Below are 12,890 nucleotides of genomic sequence, written 5' to 3' on the forward strand. Positions count from 1 at the left end.
CATTAGGTCCCATTTATTTATTTGTGTTTTTATTTCCATTTCTCTAGGAGCTGGGTCAAAAAGGATCTTGCTGTGATTTATGTCATAGAGTGTTCTGCCTGTGGGGGCTACTCTTCATTGCGGTGCACGGGCTTCTCATCACCGCGGCTTCTCTTGTTGCGGAGCACGGGCTCTAGGCGTGCGGGCTTCAGTAGTTGCGGCTTGCGGGCTCTAGAGCACAGGCTCAGTAGTTGTGGCGCACGGGCTCAGTTGCTCCGCGGCATGTGGGATCTTCCTGGACCAGGGCTTGAACCCGTGTCCCCTGGCAGGGCGGATTCTTAACCACGGTGCCACCAGGGAAGTCACAACACATGTTTCTTAAGCTTGTGAACATAATGTCCTCTTATAATGTTTAAAGTCAATTTATGTCTATAGTAGTATTCTTTTGCCATTATAAAGTTGTTCATTTTTTCCCTTTTGTCGTGACCATATTTACCAATATGTCTCATTTACATCTTTTCTATTTTTATTAAGTATAGTTACTTTTATTACTATTTCATTAATTTATTCTTTTATCTTCAATCCTATGTTCCTTCTTTCTTTTTTTAATTAATTAATTAAGTAATTAATTTTTGGCTGCGTTGGGTCTTCGTTGCTGCGCGCGGGCTTTCTCTAGTTGCGGCGAGCGGGGGTTACTCTTCTTTGCAGTGGCGGGCGTCTCATTGCAGAGGCTTCTCTTGTTGCAGAGTGCGGGCTCTAGGCGCGCGGGCTGCAGTAGTTGTGGCACGTGGGCTCAGTAGTTGTGGCTCATGGGCTCTAGAGCGCAGGCTTAGTAGTTGTGGCACCCACGCTTAGTTGCTTGGTGGCATGTGGGATCTTCCCGGACCAGGGCTCGAACCCATGTCTCCTGCACTGGCAGGCGGATTCTTAACCACTGCACCACCAGGGAAGTTCAATGCTATGTTCCTTCTATTGTCCTAAGCAAAATCTAGCAAAATGCATAGGTTAATTTTAAAATGTTTTTTTTCACAGTTTAAAATTATTCCCTCAAACCTATCAAATCAGGCAGGCTGATTATGTTATTCAAATTCTCTATATTTTATTTATTTTTGGAACTGAGTGACATTTTCAGGTAGGTATCTGTTAAATTCCATCTTGTGCCCTTCTATTTTCTAAAGCTTTTTATTATAGAGAGGAAATTGTCGATTCAAAATCCTACAGGTTTAAGCCATTAACGTGAATAAATAAAGCTGGTTTCATGGAGACTACGATGAATTAGAGGATGCCTGCCCAGTCAATAGAGTTGACATTACCTAGCTCCATTAACCATTTTTCATGGGAAAACACTGGCCGTGACCATAGCGTTTTCTAATTTTAATTATTTTTATTTTTGAAAATTTATTTATTTATTTATTTTTAAATTTCTTGACCGTGCTGCACGGCATGTGGTGGATCTTAGTTCCCCAACCGGGGATCAAACCCACACCCCTTGCATTGGAAGTGCAGAGTCTTAACCACTGGGCAGCCAGGGAAGTCTGCATTTTCTAATTTTTAAAGAGAAACAAAAACAATCTAGATTGTTTAAAAGCTGGCATTTAATCTAAAATTTTTAAACAACAGAGTGGGAAAAAGAAGAGAAATATTGGGGCCATAACTGCCCATTTTCTGCCATTGTGTAGCTTATGTTTAGACAAACATCACATCCACATACCCTACATAAAATGCTAGCAAATCATATACAACTTGGAAAAGAACTAGTTTATTCTTTCAGGATAGTTTGAATCAATATGTGTGTACCCAATAACCTGAAGTAGGATTTTACAAATATGAATCAAGGTGAAATTTGTTAATACCGTATTTGCCACACTGAGGAAAATAATACATATCTTCTTTTTCCCTCTAGATCATCTGGCTTTGAATAAAATAAACTGCTGGGCGTTGACATTATGGCTTCTGGTGAGTTGGTAATGAGGATTCTCCTCCTCTTCCAGACTGGAGTTGGGCTCCTAAGGAATTCCTCACTCCTTTATGTTTATATGTTGACTTTGTTCACTAAACACACTCAGAGGCCCACAGATCTAATTTTGAACCAATTGACCTTAGCCAACTTCCTGGTCCTTTTCTCTAGGGGAATTCCTCAGACACTGGATGCTTTTGGTTTGAAATATTTCCTGGGAGAAGTTGAGAGTAAGGTTAGCTTTTTTTTTTTTTTTAATAGTAATCTTTTATTTATTTATTTTTATATTTATTTTTGGCTGTGTTGGGTCTTCGTTTCTGTGCGAGGGCTTTCTCTAGTTGCGGCAAGCGGGGGCCACTCTTCATCGCGGTGCGCGGGCCTCTTCACTATCGCGGCCTCTCTTGTTGCGGAGCACAGGCTCCAGACGCGCAGGCTCAGTAAATTGTGGCTCACGGGCCTAGTTGCTCCGCGGCATGTGGGATCTTCCCAGACCAGGGCTCGAACCCATGTCCCCTGCATTAGCAGGCAGATTCTCAACCACTGCGCCACCAGGGAAGCCCAAGGTTAGCTTTTATACTCACAGAGTGGCCCGGGGGTTTCCCTCTGCACCACCTGCCTCTTGAGCGGCTTCCAGGCTATCACAATCAGCCCTAGTAATTCCAGGTGTGCAAAACTCAAACTTAAAGCTCCTACATTCGTTCAACCTGCCTATTCCCTCTGTTGGATTCTTCATCTCCTGATAAATATTGTTGTGCGGATGAAATTGACTCACCCAGGGAATGCTATAAACATGACAGAAAAGTATTTTGGATTGTGTTCTTCAAAAAGACCTGATTCGTTTTTGACCTCACTCTACGCATTCCTGTTATCCTTTCTTGATATTTTGTGTTTGGTACCCATGGGTTGGGCCAGTGGTTCCATAGTGCTCTTCCTGCAAAGACATAAGCAGAGAGTCCGGTATACTTACCACACCAGCCTCTCTCCCAGAGCCTCCCCAGAGACTTCTGCCACTCATACTGTCCTACTTCTGGTGGGCTCATTTGTTTCCTTTTATTCTCTCTCCTCCATCTTATCGCTTTATATGATGTGCTTTGTCAACCCAAGCTTGCAGCTAGTGAACATCAGTGCATTCCTGGTTGCTTGTTTTCCAGCTTTCAATCCCTTTGTGCTCATCAGCCATGATACTCAAATCCTCAGAACCTACTTTTGTTACTTGTGGTAAAACAAAAATCTCCACATAGTCCTTTTACAAATATCTACCGTTCATTCAACAATTTTTCAGCACTCAATATTTGACAACTGAGTTTAACTGTAGACTCATCTAAAATGTATTATTTTTCAATGTGAGATTTGTGATTTAATTTTCTATATGCATTTGTTATTTTCTTTTTGAATATTGTCTTTCAGTGCAGCAAATATGATTTTTCCTCTCTGCAGAAAAAGGGCCTACTTATATCAACACTTGCCATTACCCTAATGAAATGGCAGGGGGCTATTAATAACCCTAGTGGAAGACCCACTTGATACTATTCCTGCCCTACCACGCATGATTTGATTTAGCTTTTTAAGGCCTCATCCTAAAAATGGATCAGCTAAGGTCCAACAGGCACTTGAAGAAACATTCTACCCTGAAACAAAAAGACAAACAGATAGGAAAAAAAAGTAACTTGGAGGGAAAAGCGTATTAAAGAAGTAGAATAAAATTTTACAATTTGTAAGTAATATTGTTGTTGAGATATGAAACTCTACTGCATGCATAAGGCAAGGGTAGGATGCTATCAAAATGAATGACAGAAGACTAAAAAGACCTATTAGGAATTAGAAACATGACAGAAGAGATAAAGTATTCAGTAGAGCAGTTGGAAAATAATATGGAGGAACCTCTAGGAATTTGGAAGAAGGGATAAGAACATTAGAAACATTAGAAAAGTAGCAAAACTTTCCTGGAGGTGAATATCTTAATAATAGATACCCCAAGAAGAAAGAAATATAAACATGGAGAGGACAAAATAGCAAAGAATTTATACAAGATAATTGGTCAGAGCTGAAACACATCTATTTACAGACTGAAAGGGCCCATTTGTCTAATGGGAAATGCATTAAAATAAGCCCATGTCTAAATTTTGGAATACTGGGGAGAAAGAACAGATTCCTGATGATTCCAGAAAGCAAACAAGGGGTAATATCCAAAGGGAGAAAAATCAAAATGTTTTCAAATTTCTAAAAAGTACTGTGGAACACTATAAGGCAAATGGAGTGATACCACCAAACTTCTGATATAATGTTTTCCAGAATAAAAAAATGACCCTCCTCAGAAAGAGCATGGGTACATGAAGGAAAACCTGTGTGTGAATCCTAATATTTATGTAGCAGTTCCACATTACATGTTGTAAAGGAATATCAGGCCACAACATAATGAGGGAAATGCAAACATGTTTATTATGACATTATAATTTCTATCTAAGTCATCATTCTTTCACATAGCATAAATTTATTCCCTGACACTTTGAGGGTAAGCTCATCTCACTCAGTGTTTCATCAGGCACGTTGGTGCCTCTGTTTGCAGGGTGGAGTTTAAGTCCAATCTGTTGTGTATATTCCCACTGCTTTGTAGAGAGGAAGTTTCACATTATAAAATCCCCTCTTCCCTCTGCAAAACTAGGCAATCTGAACTAGTCTGGAGGAGCACAAAATCCTTCAAAAATGTTTGCTAACTTGCATCTAAAATCTGATTTTGAATCTCCAAAATAGAGAGTTTTGGTTTTGTTTCCTTCTTTCTCCTTTCTAGATCACAGGGTGATAAATGCCTCTTGGCCTAATGTTGGAATGGGGGAGGATCACTGAATAACAGAAAAAGCAGGAGGGAAAACCTACATTGATTAATATATCAAAACATAAGCCTAAGGGACTTCGCCGGTGGTCCAGTGGCTAAGACTCTGCACTCCCAATGCAGGGGGCCCCGGTTTGATCCCTGGTCAGGGAACTAGATCTCACATGCCGCAACTAAGAATTCGCATGCTGCAACTAAAAAAGATCCCACATGCTGCAACTAAGACCGGCACAGCCAAATAAATAAATATTAAAAAAAACAAAACAAAACAACATAAGCCTAAGATACATGGGAGTAATCAATCATTGTTATGAAGAAAGTGGAGATACCTATGCAAAATGTAAAGAAATATGGCGGGGGGGGGGAATGTCTTCATTGAGGAGGAAGAGGCAAGAGTATTGTGAAAGTAGGGGGAGTGCTAGGATTATTGAGGAGCAATGAATCCAAAAAATATTTTAAGGAAGTAACGAGTGATCTAAACGTTCATAGGTTGCACATTACAGAAGGCAGGATGAAATCCTAAAACACAAAGTAACTGACTTCTTTTCCTCTTTGGGTATGGACTATTAACAATACTGAGTGAAGCAGGCACATTGTGTTAAAATTATCATCTGTTTATCAATCATATACATTAAACTTTCTGTCCCAATTCAATTTTTAGAAATATAACTATTGGGCTTCCCTGGTGGCGCAGTGGTTGAGAATCTGCCTGCCAATGCAGGGGACACGGGTTTGAGCCCTGGCCTGGGAAGATCCCACATGCCGCAGAGCGGCTGGGCCCGTGAGCCACAATTACTGAGCCTGCGCATCTGGAGCCTGTGCTCCGCAACAAAAGAGGCCGTGATAGTGAGAGGCCCGTGCACCGCGATGAAGAGAGGCCCCCGCTTGCCACAACTAGAGAATGCCCTCGCACAGAAACGAAGACCCAACACAGCCATAAATAAATAAATAAATAAATAATTAAAAAAATATATAACTATTGCCATTCAGGCTTTTTTTTTTTTTTTTTTGATATTTACAAATAATTATCAAGTCAAACCTCTCAGTATTTTAGTGTTTTTATCTTTGGTGTTATGCTTAGAAAATCCATGCCTATATCAGAATTTAAGTTATATTTACCTGATTTTCACTGAGTCATTTAATTATTCCATGCATCGTTAATGTGTGTGTGCGCACGTGTGTGTATATGTATATAAAATAAAATTGGTATATAATTACTCCCACACACATTCTGTTAGTCCATTTACCTATCTCTGTTTATTGAATAAACCATCTTTCTCCTACTATATTAAATAATGTACTTCCCAGATATTAGTTTTCCATTATATTTGGGCCTTTCACTGAACGATTTATTTTGATCCTTTGATAGATCTATTAATTTGTTAACCTCTTCAGCTCTATTCTGGTTACCTTTTGTATGGTATATCTTTTTCTGTCCTCTTAATTTCAACCTATTTGTGTCTTCTTTGCAGCAGTGTTGAATGATAAAGAAGTAGACTGGCCTTTGTGCCTGGTTCCTGGGAGGGAGACTCCAAATCCTTGGAATTTCCTGAGTAATAAGAATGTCTTTGTTATTCATAAGCCCCTTAGATCACACTGGAGTTTATGCTAATAAGGTGATTCACATGGAACCCCTCAATAGCTTCAGAATAGGGGCTGGTCATGCTGGAAAGACCAACTGTGTGATTACAGGGTTGGGGATTTGAACCATGCGATATCGGTTCTACCTTGGTGGGGGTGGGGAGGCTACAGATCAAATTCAATCACATGGCCAATAATTAAAGCTAATACAACTCAACAACAACAAAAAACCTAAACAATCCAATTTAAAAACCTAAACAATCCAATTTAAACAATCAATTTAAAAAGAGGAGCTGAATAGACATTTTTCCAAAGAAGACATACAGATGGCCAACAGGCACATGAAAAGATGTTCAACATCACTAATTATTAGGGAAATGCAAATGAAAACCACAATGAGACATCATCTCTCACCTGTTAGAAAGGCTATTATCAAAAAGACATGAAATAAGTGTTGGAGAAAAGGGAACCCTCCTACACTGTTGGTGGGAATGTAAATTGGTGCAGCCACTTTGGAAAAAAGGATGGAGATTCCTCAAAAAATTAAGAATAGAGCTACCATGTGATCCAGCTATTCCACTTCTGGGTATTTATCCAAAGAACATAAAAACACTAATTCAAGATGATATATGCACCCCTATGTTCATCTTAGTATTATTATTAATAGCCAAGATATGGCAACACCTAAGTGCCCATCAACAGATGAATGGATAAAGAACATGTGGGAGATACACACACACACACACACAGGAATATTATTCATCCATAAAAGGTGAAACCCTGCCATTTGCAACAGCATGGATGGACCTTGAGGGTATTATGCTAAATGAAATAAATCAGACAGAGAAAAACAAATAATATATGGTTTTGCTCATATGTGGGATATAGAAAAAATAAATAAATAAATGAACAAACCAAATCAAACCAAATGTGTAGATATAGAGAATAGAGTGGTGGTTGACAGAGGGGAAGGAGTAGGGGGTGGGTGCGGGAAGGTGAAATGGTTAAAGGGAGTGTGTGGCTTCACCACACTGACTCCATTTTGTCAACTCCATCTCAGGCCCACAGTCCTACCCTCTCCCTTTTCTGAGTGACTGAACTTTAGCCTACTCACAAGGAATGTGCCCAAGCCAGATAAGTTCCCTATCAATTTTTACCCTTGCCTACATCTGATACGAAAACTGGAAGAATGTCTTTGCTGGTGCAGATAGATGGTCAGTGGTCATGAGACCCCCAGAGAGAGGAAAAATCCCCAGTTCTTGTCAGTGTGGGTATGCTTCTTACTTGGTAGTCAGATTCTATTTTTAGCTTCGGCCCCTTTAAACTCCCCTGTACCCTTTTCGATGACATGGAGTGCAGCTGCGAATGCTTCTGGATCATCCATCCACCAGATCTTTCCTGCCTGTATGTAAGTTACCCATAATAAACTTCATAATTGCACTTTATGGAGTGGCCTGCTTCATATTTCAGTCTCAAAGTTCCTTCTCAGTTCAGAGGATATTACTCGATATCTTGGCTTCCCAACAGGGGGTCAACTGTAGAGTCATGGATGGAAGCTAAATTTTCGGTGGTAAGCACGCCTTAGTGTATACAGAAGTAGACATATAATGTTGTACACATGAAACATATAATGTTATAAACCAATGTCACCTTGATTTAAAAAAGAAAGAAAAGAAATAATGGCTCCAAACTTCCCAAATCTGGGAAAATGTATGACATCCAGATTCAAGAAGCCATATAGGGGCTTCCCTGGTGGGGCAGTGGTTAAGAATCTGCCTGCCAATGCAGGGGACACGGGTTTGAGCCCTGGTCTGGGAGGATCCCACATGCTGCGGAGCAACTAAGCCCCTGCACCACAACTACTGAAGCCCGCATGCCTAGAGCCCGTGCTCCACAACAGGAGAAACCACTGCAATGAGAAGTTTGCACACCGCAATGAAGACCCAACACAGCCAAAAATAAATAAATAAATTTATTAAAAAATGAAGCCATATAGACTCAAAATAGGATGAATCCAAAGTAATCCACAGTGAGACAAATTGTAATCAAATTGTCAAAAGTCAAAGACAAAGAGAGAATTTTGAAAGCAACAAGAGAAAAGCAATTCGTCATGTACAAGGGGACCCCTATAAGACTCTCAGCAGATTTCTCAGCAGATGTCTTGCAGGCCAGAGGGAGTGGGATAATATGCTGAGGGAGTTCATCACCACTAGACCTGCCTTACAAGAAATGCTAAAGGAAGTTCTTCAAGTGGAAATGATGCTAAACAGCAACATGAAAGAATACGAAAGTAAAAAGCTCACTGGAAAAGGTAAATGTATAGACAAATACAGAATTCTGTGATATTGTAATGGTGGTGCATAAATCACGTTTAATTCTGGAATAGAGATTAAAATACAGAAGTAAAAATAATTATAACTACAAAAATATGTTAGTAGATACACAATATGAAGACATAATTTGTGACATCAATAACATAAAATATGTGTGAGGGGAGAAATAAGTGTTGAGCATTTGTATATGATGGAAGTTAAGTTGTTATCAGCTTAATATAGCTTGTTTTAAGATGTTTTGTTTAAGTCCCATGTTAACCAAAAAGAAAATGCCTATAGAAGGTACACAAAAGAAAATGAGAAAGGAATCAAAGCACATCACCACACACACCAAGAGAAAAAAAAATCAATGAAACAGAAAGGAAGATAGCAAGAAGGGAAAAGAGTGACAAAAAAGCTGTAAGACAAACAGAAAACAATTAACAAATGACAATAGTAAGTCCTTCCCTGTTAATTATTACTTTAGATGTAAATGGATTAAACTTCTCCATCAAAAGACAGAATGGCTGAATGAATGAAAAAAAAACAAGATCCAACTATATTCTGTCTACAAGAGACTCACTTCAGATTTAAAGACACACAGAGGCTGAAAGTGAAAGTGTGGAAAAAGGCATACCATGCAAATTGTAAGTGAAAGCAAGGGTGGCCATACTTATATTATACAAAATAGACTTTGTCAAAAGTTTGAGCAAGGCATAAAAATACCAAGTGAAAACACCTGAAAGTTTACTACCTTGTTATAATGCTTCTTAGTATTTCTTAGTATCTTCTAACACATATACATGTAAATAACAGAGATGTATGTATGTATTTTACACTTTTAACAGGCATTTTTTTTCACATCACTTACCTATAAGTTTCTCCTCTGCACATACCTTCACAAGCTCCCACACTCCCCTTGTGTAGAGCATTGTTTAAAATCTGGCATACATATCCCATAACTTTCTCCATGTTCATACAGTAATACATACACAAATACACACAGTTGCCTTCAATTTCTATATTAAAAACTTTAAAATTTCATCACAAATTCTTTATAATAAATATATTTTAAAAGTATACAATTGTGTAAATACAATCCAGCATAAGAAATAGAATACACAAAATAACTTTGAATCCTTTTGCCAATTTATCTCTTCATCTTCCTGCCTTCTTGTAGCTACCACATTCCTGAATTTTATCATATCCTTTTTTTAAAAAAATTAATTAATTTATTTTTGGCTGCATTGGGTCTTCGTTGCTGCACACGGGCTTTCTCTAGTTGCTGCGAGCGGGGGCTACTCTTCATTGCAGTGCGCAGGCTTCTCATTGTGGTGGCTTCTCTTGTTGCAGAGCACGGGCTCTAGGCACACAGGCTTCAGTAGTTGTGGCTCGTGGGCTCTAGAATGCAGGCTCAGTAGTTGTGGTGCACAGGCTTAGTTGCTCCGCAGCATGTGGGATCTTCCTGGACCAGGGCTCGAACCTGTGTCCCCTGCATTGGCGGGCAGATTCTTAACCACTGAGCCACCAGGGAAGTCCCCTTGTTTTTTATTATGTACCACTTACACACAAAATATCATTTGTTTTGCCTCTTTTTAAAGTTTTATGAATGGAATTATACTGTATGTATATATCTATAACTCTTTGTTTATCATATTTGTTAAATTCAGTCATTTTCACTGCTGTGCACTGTCCCACTGTATAGGTACTCCACACCTAATTAAACATCCTACTTCTGATGGGCATGTTTCATTTCCAGATTTGTTACTGCAATGATATTAGAGAAAGCAATGCTATTGATTTTTTTCTCATGTGTCAGTACTTCTAATGTTGTGCACGTCAAATTATAGTAAAAAGACAACTCTAAACAAGATGCAGCCCATCTATTTCCATGAACAGCACACTGTATTACAGTAAACCGAGTTTATATTCAACCATCAAATGTGGTTCTCCCATTAGTTCACTTTGTGATGGGTCATTAAGAATACCTTCAAATTCAGTAGTTTCATCATTACTCCTCAAAATATCCAATGAAAGGTTTGAGCTTGGAAGAAATGGAAGACGCTGAACCTGCTGCACTGCCTTGAATTCCATTTGTAGTTTTAGTGGAGCAAATAGACCCTGGATGTTTCTCAGTGTGGAAAAGTTCATTTTATCTTGGTCGAGCTGGAATTTTTTTCCTGATAATTCAAGAGGATGACTGGGCAAAAGTTCATTTTTCACACAAGAAAAACCTTTTTGAAGAAGATCATGACTTTCAAAAGGTCCACTTGCTGAAAGTTCAGTAACTGGAATACTGTCCTTTAGCTGAGATCCAAGTCCTCTGGCATTCATCTTCAACTAGCGCTGCAAACAGCCTCTCAGCCTGTTACCCAATGCTATTGATTTTGACGACAGAGAAATTGTTTTAAGGATTTTTAGCTGTGATGAAGCCAACTAGGGTGAAGCAAAAGAGAGACTTTTGGAAAAAAGGTTAGAAAAGAAAATCCTTTTTTGGCACATATATACAATGGAATATTACTCAGCCATAAAAAGAAATGAGATTGAGTTATTTGTAGTGAGGTGGATGGACCTAGAGTCTGTCATGCAGAGTGAAGTAAGTCAGAAAGAGAAAAACAAATACCGTATGCTAACGCACATATATGGAATCTAAAAAGGCAGTACTGATGAACCTAGTGGCAGGGCAGGGATAAAGACACAGATGTAGAGAATGGACTTGAGGACACAGTGGGGGAAGGGGAAGCTGGGACGAAGTGAGAGAGTAGCATGGACATATGTAAAATGGATGGCTAGTGGGAAGCTGCTGCATAGCACAGGGAGATCAGCTCATTGCTTTGTGACCACCTAGAGGGGTGGGACAGGGAGGATGGGAGGGAGGCTCTAGAGGGAGGGGATATGGGGATATATGTATCCTTATAGCTGATTCACTTTGTTGTACAACAGAAACTAACACAACATTGTAAAGCAATTATACTCCAATAAAGATGTTAAAAAAAAGAAAATCCTTTTTTTTCAGGAACACTTGGGACTTTATTCTGAACTTGTAATAGGAAAGGAATTTTATCTTCTTCCCTAATACTATATCCATTAACTGTTCATCTATTTTTACCTACCATTTCAGATCAGAAAAAAAGTCTGTCAGAAGAAACTACAGATATTTTGGTTCAAAACTGCCAACTGCAACAGGCCCTGCCTAGGAAATGGAAACCTGGTTTTGTATATTTAGAATATTTTAAAACGCAATGATCACTCTTAAAAATAAAACAAGTAGTTTTCTGATTGATTATAATTATGTAGTCTCAAACAGGTTCCTTGCCTTGTCTGACCTATAAGCTAGGACATCTGATTACCTAATTCTGGGCTCTGCTCTAATCTATCTGCCTCTACCCATAGGAAGTTATTTCTTTAATCCAGGGTTTTCAAAGTTATTTACTCAAGTTCTCTTAACATCATGAAGACTGGAAGCCTACCTCAGCCACTCCCAGACTGGCTGTTACTTTGATTTCTTCTTTCTTTTTCAAAGTTATGCTGATTTGCAGTCTTTCCCAGAAAACATCTTTGATTCATCATAAAACGTCCAAATCTTTTGGCAGATAAATTGCAAGTCTTTTTCTGCATATCAAATTTGATTCTCCAAGAAGATGTAATAACACTATTCTATTTTATAGGTAACGAAACTGGATTATTGTCACTCACTATCAAAACACACAGTCACAATTTCCAGGCACATATAGTGGTTGGTAGTCAGATAATCAAACTAACATGCCAAGCTAGATAACACTGTACTGTTTTTCAATCCCAGCTGGACAGTGTTCCACTTTCACAATTACCATGGTATGCACACAAAAGAAAAGCCTATCAGAAAAAACATCTTACAAATATTGTCATCTTCGGTTACTGACATTAACAGAAATACACAAAGACACAGACCTCCTCAAGTCTCAGTCCTACAGAGACCTTCTCACAGGTCTCCATGGTCACAATATCCATTCACGACCACTTATTGTTGCTTTCCAACAGTAGCATATAACCTCTGATACAAACCGCCTTACACCTAAGGAGACAAAGATTCACATTTGCAGAAACTATCCCATGAAAATAAACAAGTCTACACAGGGTTCCAGACATCGAATCGGACCCACAAGCGCACCCAAAGCAAGACACATTCATCTTTTCAACTGCCCGACCCTGCTCCAGTCTCTCGTGCCCAGGTAAGCTCGTGACCCCGCTC

At 39.1% G+C, this 12,890-nt stretch overlaps 1 protein-coding gene and 2 pseudogenes across 3 annotated transcripts in view; 2 read left to right on the top strand and 1 right to left on the bottom strand.

The window, feature by feature from the left end:
- The first annotated feature begins 2,442 nt into the window (after nucleotides 1-2,442).
- Nucleotides 2,443-5,420, top strand: LOC309616523 (vomeronasal type-1 receptor 4-like; annotated as a pseudogene). Its single transcript has one exon. The product of its transcript is annotated as a vomeronasal type-1 receptor 4-like (transcript).
- A 5,132-nt stretch (nucleotides 5,421-10,552) lies between these two features.
- LOC309616993 (proteasome maturation protein pseudogene) lies at nucleotides 10,553-11,054 on the bottom strand (annotated as a pseudogene). The gene has a single exon. The product of its transcript is annotated as a proteasome maturation protein pseudogene (transcript).
- A 518-nt stretch (nucleotides 11,055-11,572) lies between these two features.
- ZNF283 (zinc finger protein 283) overlaps nucleotides 11,573-12,890 on the top strand; it is a 31,133-nt gene continuing 29,815 nt past the window's right edge. The window contains exon 1 of the mRNA XM_082368404.1: nucleotides 11,573-12,870. The gene's annotated coding sequence lies outside the window, so the exon portion shown is untranslated. The remainder of the gene's footprint in view (nucleotides 12,871-12,890) is intronic.

This window comes from Balaenoptera borealis (genome assembly GCF_965194805.1).
Source record: "Balaenoptera borealis genome assembly, chromosome: 19".
NCBI classification, from domain to species: Eukaryota; Metazoa; Chordata; class Mammalia; order Artiodactyla; family Balaenopteridae; genus Balaenoptera; species Balaenoptera borealis.